This window comes from Mandrillus leucophaeus, unplaced genomic scaffold (genome assembly GCF_000951045.1).
Source record: "Mandrillus leucophaeus isolate KB7577 unplaced genomic scaffold, Mleu.le_1.0 Scaffold427, whole genome shotgun sequence".
Classification (NCBI taxonomy): domain Eukaryota; kingdom Metazoa; phylum Chordata; class Mammalia; order Primates; family Cercopithecidae; genus Mandrillus; species Mandrillus leucophaeus.
In genome coordinates, this window is record NW_012104554.1 from 2,304,665 (window position 1) to 2,315,887 (window position 11,223).

An 11,223-nucleotide genomic window follows, 5' to 3' on the forward strand; every position below is an offset into this window, starting at 1 on the left:
GGAAGTTAGAAGAAAATCATGCAGTTTCTGACTCTTTTTCAATGATGATTGCTGAGGAGAATCTGATTTCAAGCCCATTTCCTCCAAAAGGGTGATGAGCAAGTTGCATTCATTTATAATTGCTTGAAACAGTATCTCTTGCATCTCAACCTGGTCGGCATTCCCCTCCAACCCCAAAAGCAGGAGAGCTAGAAGGTGGATAGAGTATGGGTGTAATCTAGAGTTTGATTGCAAATTTATCCTCTTGCCCTCCTAAAAATGTCAGGTTTAGACACTGAACTGATCAAGTAGAGCGCTCACATTCTTTGTTATGATGATACCTTAAAGGAATTATTCTCAAAGTGAGGTTCCCCAAACCAGTAGTATCAGTACCACCTGTAGACTTGTGAGAAATAAAAATTCTTGGGCCCCACCCCACCTTGAGAAATCAGAAATGCTGGAGTTAAGACCCAGAAGCCTGTGTTTTAACAAGGCCCCCCAGAGACTGTGATACCAGATCACACTTAGAACCACTGATTTTCAGTGTTCTGTTCCACCAAAGTGATTTTTCTGATGATGAATAAAATAAAAACTTTACCTTTTCTTGGCTCTACATTTCCGATGATGTTTTATCTAAGAGAATGGCCTTAGCCTAGTTGCTATGCTACTTTTAATAATGACTCCCTGCCTATATAAGGAATGAAGAAAAGAAAATCTGGTCATTGGCTGTGGTTTATATTTTTCCTGGCTTATTCAGCCCGATAAGAATATAGGCATGGCCTTCAAACAAACTCATTCCAGTCCCAGTTGTTTTGAGTGGGACATAAGTAGAGAGGAAAAGTTGTGTTTTTTCCTCTATTTCCTTTCAAAAGCAGACACTTATGCTCCAGGAAATAGCTATCCAAAATGACTCGATAACTTTTGTAAGGCAAAGTTAGATTGAAATCCAATCATATTGAAATGTGGAATTTGACTATAGCTAATGTTGTTTTTTTTGAGAAAGGGTCTTGCTCTGTTACCCAGGCTGGAGTGCAGTGGTGTGATCTTGGCTTACTGTAGCCTTGACTTCCCAGGGTCAAACCATCCTCCCATCTCAGCTTCCTGAGTAGCTGGAACTCTAGGAATGTGCCAACACACCCTGCTAATTTTTGTATTTTTTGTAGAGAGGGGGGTCTCCTCATGTTACCCAGGCTGGTATTGAACTCCTAAGCTTGAGCCATCCGTCCACCGTGGCCTCCCGAATTTCTGAGATTACAGGTGTGAGCCACCATGCCCCGCCCATAGCTAACATTGTAGTTGCTAGTTCTCCATATTAAAACAACAGCAACAGTAACCTCTACCCTTTTGAATAAAAGATAATGAGACTGCTATAATTTCACGCCCTCAGATGATGACTTAGATTTTCAAAATGACATTTGACTATGCATATAGGGAGAAAGAAAAGAAAGAAAGCAAAATGGATATCATCTCAGATAATGGGATCCGCTAAAATCATGGAAGATGTTAGGTATCGTGTTGTTCCTAGGAATGTTGCTCTAGAACCTGATCAAGAATCTCAATGAAGAATTTGCCTTTCACTAGTATTTTAATGCCTTTCTGTTTCCACAAAGCTGTCACTGCCAGCAGAGACTCTGAGTGATAAGCCTCTAGCATTTGTTCTATTTATGGCTATGTTATGACTGAGAATAGAAAGCTGGTGTGTTCTAGTGTACATTAAGATTTAAAAGACAGGAACGAAATGTGAGCAACTCCTTATGAGTTTTGAACTGTTTAGGGAATTTGTTCAAGAGGATTTTGCACACACACACCCCTGCAGTATTTAACCCAAATATCATAATTCAAAGACAGAGCAGAAGGGAATCCTGGTCATCATCTAGTCCAACCCCTTCGTTTCATAGGAAAGAGAGTTAAGAGCTTGTACAACTTGCAGAGTCGCTTAGAGGATTGCCCTAATTTCCATACCTATTACATATTTTAAATTGAATGACAATATCTTGAAACTTTTTGTCAAAAAAGTAAATATTTCTCCAAATAACCTGTTTCCAAACCTTAGCTCATTTTGACACATTATTGGTGTTCCTTACCCAAGCATTTACTCTCTACTATGGGATAATAACCAATAACTATTTCTGCAAAGCAGAATTGTTTTGTTTTTGTATTAGTCTTTTTCTTAAAGGCAAAGTTTTGGTGGACCAAGTAGTGGTCATAAGACATGAGAAGCACAGCACTGGAATGATTCAGAGGAAGTTAGAGAACTGTTGGCCGCTTGGAATTGTACTAAAGAGCTTTAAAAACAAGGTCAGGGACAAAGCTATAAATTCTCTATTTAAGTGATGGTAATAAACCATAGCATTTCAATGACTACCCTCAAGGAATCTCATCTCTAGCAGCCAAATATCAGTGGAAGAGATGAATCCAGGGGGTTGCTGGATTACAATGTAAGTAGAATTCTCAGCTTCGTCAAATCTCCCAAGTGAAAATAATCAATTATAATTATTGAGCTATTTTATAATTTTTTGTTCTGAGTCTAAAGGATAATGTGTATTTTATACCTCCATTACATCTCAATTTAGACAAGTCAGGCTCAAGTGCTTAGGGGCCACATGTGCCTAGTTACTGGCTGCTGAGTTGGACAGCAGAGGTGTGGGCCATGAAGCCAAGCAGGCCAATTACCACCTCACAGGTTTAAGGAGAGCTGGAAGCCCTCCTTGGGTAAGTGGCTTAGCAGATAACTCACTCCCAGTGCATCTACTCCTCTTCTACCAGCTCTACCTCAACCTACTTCTAAAAATTTATTGCATGCTCTCCATGAAAAGTTGACCAGTGGGGAGGAAGAAAGTTCTGTCTGGTTTCCAGTTGACTCAATACACAGTGTGGGCTGCTGGGAGCTGCAGGTCTAGAGCTTCAAGAAAATGGAAAAGAAAGAAACTCATTGAGCAGAATCACAAGTGACACATCTGATTTCCTACTTTCCCTGAAAGGAGACATGTTGCTTTAGGACTGACAACTGGCAAAACTCAACATGCTGGTGTATGTTGCCTGTTCTATAAGTGAGAGATGCCTTCAGGCTGGAGTCAGCCACTCTGTAGAAGAGATAAGAAGAAATGCCATGATATTCATGTAGACCTACTCTGCCTGAAGCCTGCAATTTATATCTACATTCAATAGTTTTGAGTTTTGTTGGTTTGGAAGTCAACTGCGTTTGTACCTTAGTCCAAAGCATGCTAGCTGGTAACATCCTTAGCAGGAGATGGCCACACTAAGGTGGTGGGTCACTGGCAAGGTAGGATTTAGGTTGTTGTCTTATCACTAGAGATCACTGTTCTCAAGGTAACCGCCCTTCTTTTGAGGGCTTGCAGATGGACAGAGTATGGAAGCTAGTTGGTGAAATAAGTCTTCAAGTTTAAAACAAAATAAGATATTTTACTGCAGTCACTTGCACAGACACTTACTAACAGCACATGGATTGAAATCTACTAAATTTTTGAGAGAACTTTATAGCTGATGAAACCCCAAGCCTGTCCTGAAATAGCTTGTGACTATAAAATTCCTTAAGTTTCCAGGCCCCTAAACATGTACCACCTGGAAGGGGACTGCTAAAGGCAGGTAACCCCAAGGAAACAAATACTCTCCAATGTGATGTCAGATGTGGTTGTTAAAGACAATGGAGGAAGAAGAACCACCTGGGGCAACCAGCATAAGAGGCCGTGGGAGACAATGGCCATGGGGAATTGTCCCAGGGACAAGAGCCGTGGGCTGCCAGCTGGGTCAGCAAGAAACCTTCCCATTGCCACAATCCTTTCATGGGTGTGCCGTTTCCAACCTGAAGAACTGGATCATTGCTGGGGAACTGGGTCATTGCTGCGGAACTGGATCATTGCTGGGAAATTGTAACAGCTATAGATTTTCTCCCTCCTCCCAACCCCAACACAGGTATTTTTTTAAACATAGTTTTCATACTCCCTTCACTATCATTTTATATTTCATCTAGTGGAGGTAATAACGCGTCTTTTGGTCTTATAGAAACCACAGCTGAACCCTATTGAAAGGAATGCACGCCGAGGGATTTTGTGCTTTGAGCTATATACAGTAAATGAATAAAACTTCTCCCATGCATAGATATTATATATATACACACACACTTTGCAGATAGAGTATGGAGGCTACATATATATATCTGAAAGGATACAGTTTGCTACTCACTACTCACTTCCCAGTAATCATTCTCTCCTTCTTCCCTAGTAACAGAACCCTGGGCAATGGCCAAGCTGAAAAACTACATTTCTGAGATTTCTGTGCAGGTAGATGGGGCCGTATGTCTATATCTGGCTAGTGGGATGAAAGCAGAAGTGATACAAATAGAAAAAAAAGTACAAGCTCTTCTTCTACTTGTTTTTCTTTTTGCTCTTTGGAAAGCTGATGTAAAAACAATCAATTGTGGACCATGAGGTGGGTTTGTACACAGAAGTCACTTGTGATGTAAGAGAAACATAGATGAAGCCTGGTCCCAGATGACTTTGTGGACCCTATTCCAACCCAGGACTGCTACTCTGCACTTTTTTTCTTTTTAAATGTAACAGGATAAATCTTCGTGTGTTGAAGCCATTGAGCTGGATCTCTGTTACCAACGGCAGAAAGCCATTTTGATACAGTAGTTCAGATATGACAGAGTGTTTTTTTCAATTCTATTGATTGAAAACAACAGAATCCCAAATTAGCATGCTTAAGGGGGAAAAATACTTTATTTGAAGGCGACAGGATATCTGGTGCAGTGCAGTGTGCTAAATATCAGAAGCGACTAAAAGAAGGAACTGGAAATCCAAGATAAACTATGACTTTATTAAATTATTTCTGTGCTTATGTCGGGTGCCTTTATGTCTCTGTTTCTATGTCTGTGTTCTCTCCTCTCTCTCACTGCATTGTCTCTTTATCTCAGTCTTTCTACCCCTGTGCTCTGCTCTGTCTCTATAGACCACCTTCTCACGTTTTCTGCTCCCATTTGTAATATCTCCACTAGAGTCCTGGAGCAGCAGCAGCAGCAGCAGCAGCAGCACAGACTTCAATACCACCAACCAATTTCATAGAATCCTGATATCTTGATTTTACTTTCCCAAGAAACTAAGAAGAAGTAATTTGTAAAGTAAAAGGATGTGGACTGAGCTGTAAAACATACTTTCTAGGGCACATTCCTACTGGTTGGTTGGTTGGAATATCAGAAGAAGAGAGAAATTCTCAAAAGAGTGCTGGACGTGGCAAATACTCTTGTGTGTGTTTGTTATATGTTGTCAAAGGGAGTCCAAAATAAAGAACGTAAATGTGTCCATGTAAATCCCTCATTACTACACTCATAATTTGCCAATACAGACATATATTATTTCCATGTATTCTGGAAGTTTTGGAGTGATTTCACATAGTAATCTAATTTGGAATACTCCTACCACAAGGCTTGTAAGAGGTAGAAATTATTATTCCCATTTTACAGTAAAAGAAAGTTAATCAATTAAAAAGAAGCCACAGCTAGGAAAGTTGCAGATTCCAGACTCCGGTTCAGGTTGGTCTTGAAAATCCAAACCCACATTTGTTCCACAACACTTCATTAATTGCCTACATAAAAACTCTATCATTAATTCTCAAATACTGGCCTGAAAAGCTGCTTTATTTCAAAACAGCTTTTACTGGCTCTAACAATGCTAATGGTTAATGGTAGTTTGATGTTATTTTGTTTTGTATCTTGTCTTCTTGTCTAATGGAACATTTAGGAAGCCTAAGTCTAGAAACTACTAAATTACATAAACCCAGCTTGCACTGAGTTTAGCATTAAAGCCCTAAAAAGCACACTCAAAAACTGAACAGATGAAAACTCTAGGACTTATGACAAAAAATATAAAGAAGAATATATTCAGGCCCTTTCTATTCACCTGGATGACACAAAATGGTTGAGTCAGTTTAGGTCATTCTCAGATGACTGAGGGCAGATGGAGCTCACAAGAGCTCAAGGGTTACAAACTTGCTGAATTCACTTAGACTTTAACTCATTCATGCAACATACTTAAAAAAAAATACATTGGTGCTTACATCCATAACTTAATCTAGTCTTTTAAAAAGCTATATGATAACATTCAAAGATTCAGATTTTTTTTTTTTTTTTTTTTGAGACAAGAGTCTTGCTCTGTCTCCCAGGCTGGAGTGCAGTGGCACAATCTCAGCTCACTGCAACCTCTGCCTCCCAGGTTCAAGCGATTCTTCTGCCTCAGCCTCCTAATTAGCTGGAACTACAGGCACATGCCACTATGCCTGGCTAATTTTTATATTTTTAGTAGAGACGGGGTTTCACCATATTGGCCAGGCTGGTCTCGAACTCCTGACCTTGCGATCCGCCTGCTTTGGCCTCCCAAAGTGCTGGGATTACAGGCGTGAGCCTCCATGCCTGGCCAAAGATTCAGATTTTTATATAATTTGTCCAAGACTGTATGTGTTAGAAACCTCTCATTAACAAGCAGCAGAAAAAACAACTGGCACAGGCTAAAACACTTGCAGGGAATTTGTTGGCTTACAGAACTGAAAAAACCAAGTAGACTGGGATTCAGCTGATCCACTAAAGTGGCTCATCAATGTCACCACAAACTCAGTTTCTTTCCATAGATCTGCCCTGCCTTTCCAGGTAGCATCCTCTTTCTAAGGCTAGCTCACCTCACATTAGCAGTATGACAGCCAACAGTTCCTAATATAATGATCTTTATCTTTCACCATCAGTGATTGCTCCTTGCCTTGTAGTTCTGTTGGAAGAGAAATGATTTTCTATTCCAGAGACCCTCACAAAATACCACCTGAGCTTCATTTGTCCAAAGTGGTCATGTATTCACCTTTAAATCAATCAAAGGCCAGAAAATTGGGCAGTGATGATTGGTTTAAAGCAAACAAGACCCACAGTTGTAGCTGAGAATGGGGTGAATTCCACTCAAACTGCATGGCTAAGCAAGGGGAAAATCAGTCTACTAATCCCATGAAGAAGAGGCAGATGAGCCAGGACTTAGATCGAGATCTCTCTGACTCCTAAGCCCATGATTTTGCAAGTAAACAATCCAGTTTCTGATCCCTAGAAGCTTTGAGTCTTAAGGAAGACAGGGAAACCTATCATAGTAATACGACAATTGCTCTGAGCAAGGTCTAAGGTAGTGTTGTGGAGCACAGCGTACCTTTAAACGTCTAACCAGAGCCTTTAAGAGTCCAGTAACCCTAGTTCCGTCACTGGCTGTGTGATCTTGTGTGAGCTACTTAGCCTTTTCATGATGCAGTGTGTTATCTGAAAAATAGAGCCAATAATAGTATTCACTTTACAGGGATTAAATGAGGACAATATCTGTAAAGTTTTAGAATTAAAAATGCATAGTATATATTACAATAGGTTATTGTTAAATAAAAGAAACAGGAATTAACCTCTATTTAGGTACAGTGATGATGAGGATGATGATGATAATGATGATAAAATCATCTATCCCCACTCTGTACCAGGCACTCTTTGAATCTCTGGGGATACAAATGCCCATAAATCACAGTTTCTGTCCTCAAAGAACTTGTAGTTTATTGGCAGAAGGAGGCAATGTGTAATACGATGAACCCACATTTGAGGTAATCCAGGGCCTTCCAGTTGATGGGAGCCCAGGGAAGGAAACCACGAGCAGTGGAAATTCAGTGTCCACATGTCTAATTATCCTCTCATTAGCTATTTTGAAAAGACAAATAGAGGAGAATATTTTGGGGGACCGGGAATTGAGGGATTAATGTAACTGTCAGTTTTAGATGTATTTCCTTATTCTCCATTGTCGAGTTTGAGTCCCTCTTTTGATCATACAAGATGTTATGTATAAATGTGAAGCATCTCAACTGCCATGTAAAGGTGACACAATGGCTTGTCTTCTTCCTTCTGGTGTGTGCAAAAAGCCACACTAGGAAATGAAATTTTCCCCTAGAAAACAGAAAGACCTCATGTTTTCATGACTTGGAGATTGAGGTAACCTTCGCTTTCTGAGATACTTCTAGCAGAGTTAAGGAAGAAGACTTATTCAAGGAAACATCTCCTGTATTCCTTCTTCTTGTCTCCAAAGCTGAGTCTTGTTTGCTAGCAATGAAAGAACAGCATGCTATTTATTCATCACTCCAAAATACTGTAAAATCTAGAACTTCAATGATGCAGATGCGTAATAAACCTTGTAGAAAGTATTGTGTTTATAATAGTTATTCATGTACTAGTGAGATTATACTTACTCGTTTTTCTTTTCAGTGAAGCGATGCACATGAAATTGTCCAAGGGAAGATGGGTAGTAGTAGTAGAATGAGCTTTAGAGTTAAAGAGCTATCAACAAATTTAGTGAAAAACCTAGTGAAGCTTCTAAATCTCCAGTAGTATCTGACCAATTGTTTGTCATATCTACAAATACTCTCTCACCTCTACAGAAAGATATATAATAAATATTCCTCAATGGTGTGATGTTTGGCTCCACTGCGTCTCGCAGATGGAATCTGGGTATAGTCTGTGGTTAGTCCAGGTAGCAGGATTTGAGTAAGTCTGCTTCAGTGTTGCGATTAGAATTCAATAGAATTCTGTACTTGGGACCTCAACTCACTAATATATTTAGAGAACTGCGTGAATATTCTTTCCCCCACAATGTTCATGAAATATTGAAGTAATTAGGCAGAAAATAACTTTTAAAAAAATATATATATATTTTTTGGCCAGGTGTTGTGGCTCACGCCTGTAATCCCAGCACTGTGGGATGCTGAGGTGGGCAGATCACTTGAGGTCAGGAGTTTGAGACCAGCATGGCCAATGTGGTGAAACCCCATCTCTACTAAAAATACAAAAATTAGCTGGGCATGGTGGTGGGTGCTTGTAATCCCAGCTACTCAGGAGGCTGAAGTGGGAGAATTGCTTGAACCTGTGAGGCTGAGGTTGCAGTGAGCCAAGATGGTGCCACTGCACTCCAGCCTTGGTGATAGAGTGAGACTCTGTCTTAATAATAAAAACATGTATGTAAATACTTTTTGTCACTCTTTAATCTCACAAACAAAAGGATAGTGGAGGCATACCATCTTAACGATGGTACTCTCTTCCTCTTATTGAAAGAATCCACTAATAATCTCAGTTAAGCAGGCTATTGTCACAAAAATCGAGTATGAAACCATCCACACAGATGGTTTGCTTTGAATTTTCTTAATTTTAAGTATTAGATTTGAAACATACTGAACAACAACAACAACAACAAAAAACCAACTGCATTGTAATAATAGAGTTTCTCTTCTGTTTTTTACATAGCTATCCATTTAAGAAAGACGTTTATCCAAGAAATTCCTGTGCTGAGTATAGGGCTTAATCTTACACACAGACTTTCCCACATTTGATCCTGGATAGGCTGCTGAATGATAAGGTGATAAGATGAACAAAGCAACACCAGCAGGTTGGTTTTTTTTTTTCTCTCTCTCTCCTTTTTAAAGGAACAACAGGTTTTTTGTGTGGGTCTCCAAATGACAAAATAGCTTACTAAAAAATGCAGGTTTGAAGCTAGTTGAGGTTTCATTGCAGTTTAAAAGTTCTTTCCAAGCTTAGATTAATGCATTGATAATTGAAAACTATCTGGACACGTTATATGTTCTTGATATTAATCTGAGGCTTTCATGAGTATCTACACCTTCAGACCTCCACATTACCTAAGCTCCCTAAATCCTTTCTGGAAGAAGGCAGGGATTAAATACACCCATTGGTTAAATTAAATTAAATTTAATTAATGCAGTTGTTTCACATTTGTTGAGACAGCTTTCAATCTAGAATATGTTCCTCTTATCTACTCAGCCTCATTAAAGATGCAACTGCCTAACACAGCTTTATAAGAGCTGTGTTATAATCTGAATTCAATGATTTCTTAGGGCAGTGTGAAATAACTTCAAGGATAATTTTACAACACAGTGAGCCAAAGGCATTAATTTCATTTTGCTGCTGTTTTTTTTTTTTTTTTTTTTTTCTATTTAAAAAGATGGAATTTGCTTTTTCTGGAGGGATGTTTACCATAAGATGGTTTGCTTACAGTTACTTTCATGTGAACATAAACATCTCCCAGCCACAGAATTTCACAGAGAAAGCTAACAAAGGAAAGCTCTGCTGTTAAGGCTAATGTTTATCATCACGTAAACTACCCGAGACATCAGCCAATACCAATGGCAATGGGTTTTCTGTGACTTAATACCATTTTATTGACCACTGAGGGTAGAGTTTAGGCACTTCCAGTACATGAGTGAACTGGGGATATAAGTCCTGAACACTTAATTGAGTGTCTTTCCATGGAGTTTGTTTGAAATGAGTCTCCAGGGCTCGAAACTTCTGGGCCTAGCTCTCGTGTGCTTATGAGACCTGGTGTGCTTTACGAAAAGATATAGCCAACCTCTGGCTTGTCTTTTTTCCTATCCTGCTTCTTTTTATATCTTCTTTATTCTGCTTTAGTTTTTTTTTTTTCCCCCTTGCATTAAGGTTTATGAGAACCATTATCATGGAATATAATTTGAAATTTCAAAGAAGATTTGGATTTGAAAGTAGTTTTATGACTTCCACCACACTTTGGTCTGGGTGGTGATTGTATTCAATTGGGCTTTCATGGAAATACTATCATTAAAAACTCACAGTCTCTAGAGACAGGATTTGGAAATGCAACTCAAGCCTTTCTGATTAAGGTCATGAGAACTCCCACTTGTTTGCAATAGTTTTGTTTTGCTTTTGATTTATAAGAACTCCCAGCTCATGACCCTGATTTGGAGCTAAAGAAATTTTAAATTAAAATTGTAAAGGAACTGGATGAGTCCCAAAAAACATTCACATAGCAAATAAATTTATGTCCTCACCCCTGGCAGTGCACAATCCCTCAACCCTTCCTCCATATTTTTCTAGTAGAGACAGGGTTTCACCATGTTGGCTAGGGTGGTCTCAAACTCCTGGCCTCATGTGATCTGCCTTCCCAAAGTGCTAGGATCACAGGTGTGAGCCACTGCAGATGGCTTGTTTCTCTTTATTTTTCTACCCTTCTTTGATTTGATTCACTGCTTCCTTTTTCTCTCCCTCTTTACCATCAGGGGGCCTGGCTATTCAGCTAGGCTCTAGATTCTTCATCTGCTTCCTTTCATTCTTTCTTTCAGGATCCTGCAGGTCTTTAGTTCTGTTCCTCTGTCCTGCCACTAATTTCTCTTGACTTTTCTGTCATA

At 39.4% G+C, this 11,223-nt stretch overlaps 1 long non-coding RNA gene across 1 annotated transcript; it reads left to right on the top strand.

Moving 5' to 3' along the window:
- The first annotated feature begins 506 nt into the window (after positions 1-506).
- LOC105548932 lies at positions 507-1,413 on the top strand. The gene is made up of 2 exons (XR_001007477.1): positions 507-850; positions 908-1,413. It is a non-coding gene; the product is annotated as an uncharacterized LOC105548932 (long non-coding RNA).
- The last annotated feature ends 9,810 nt before the right edge of the window (positions 1,414-11,223 follow it).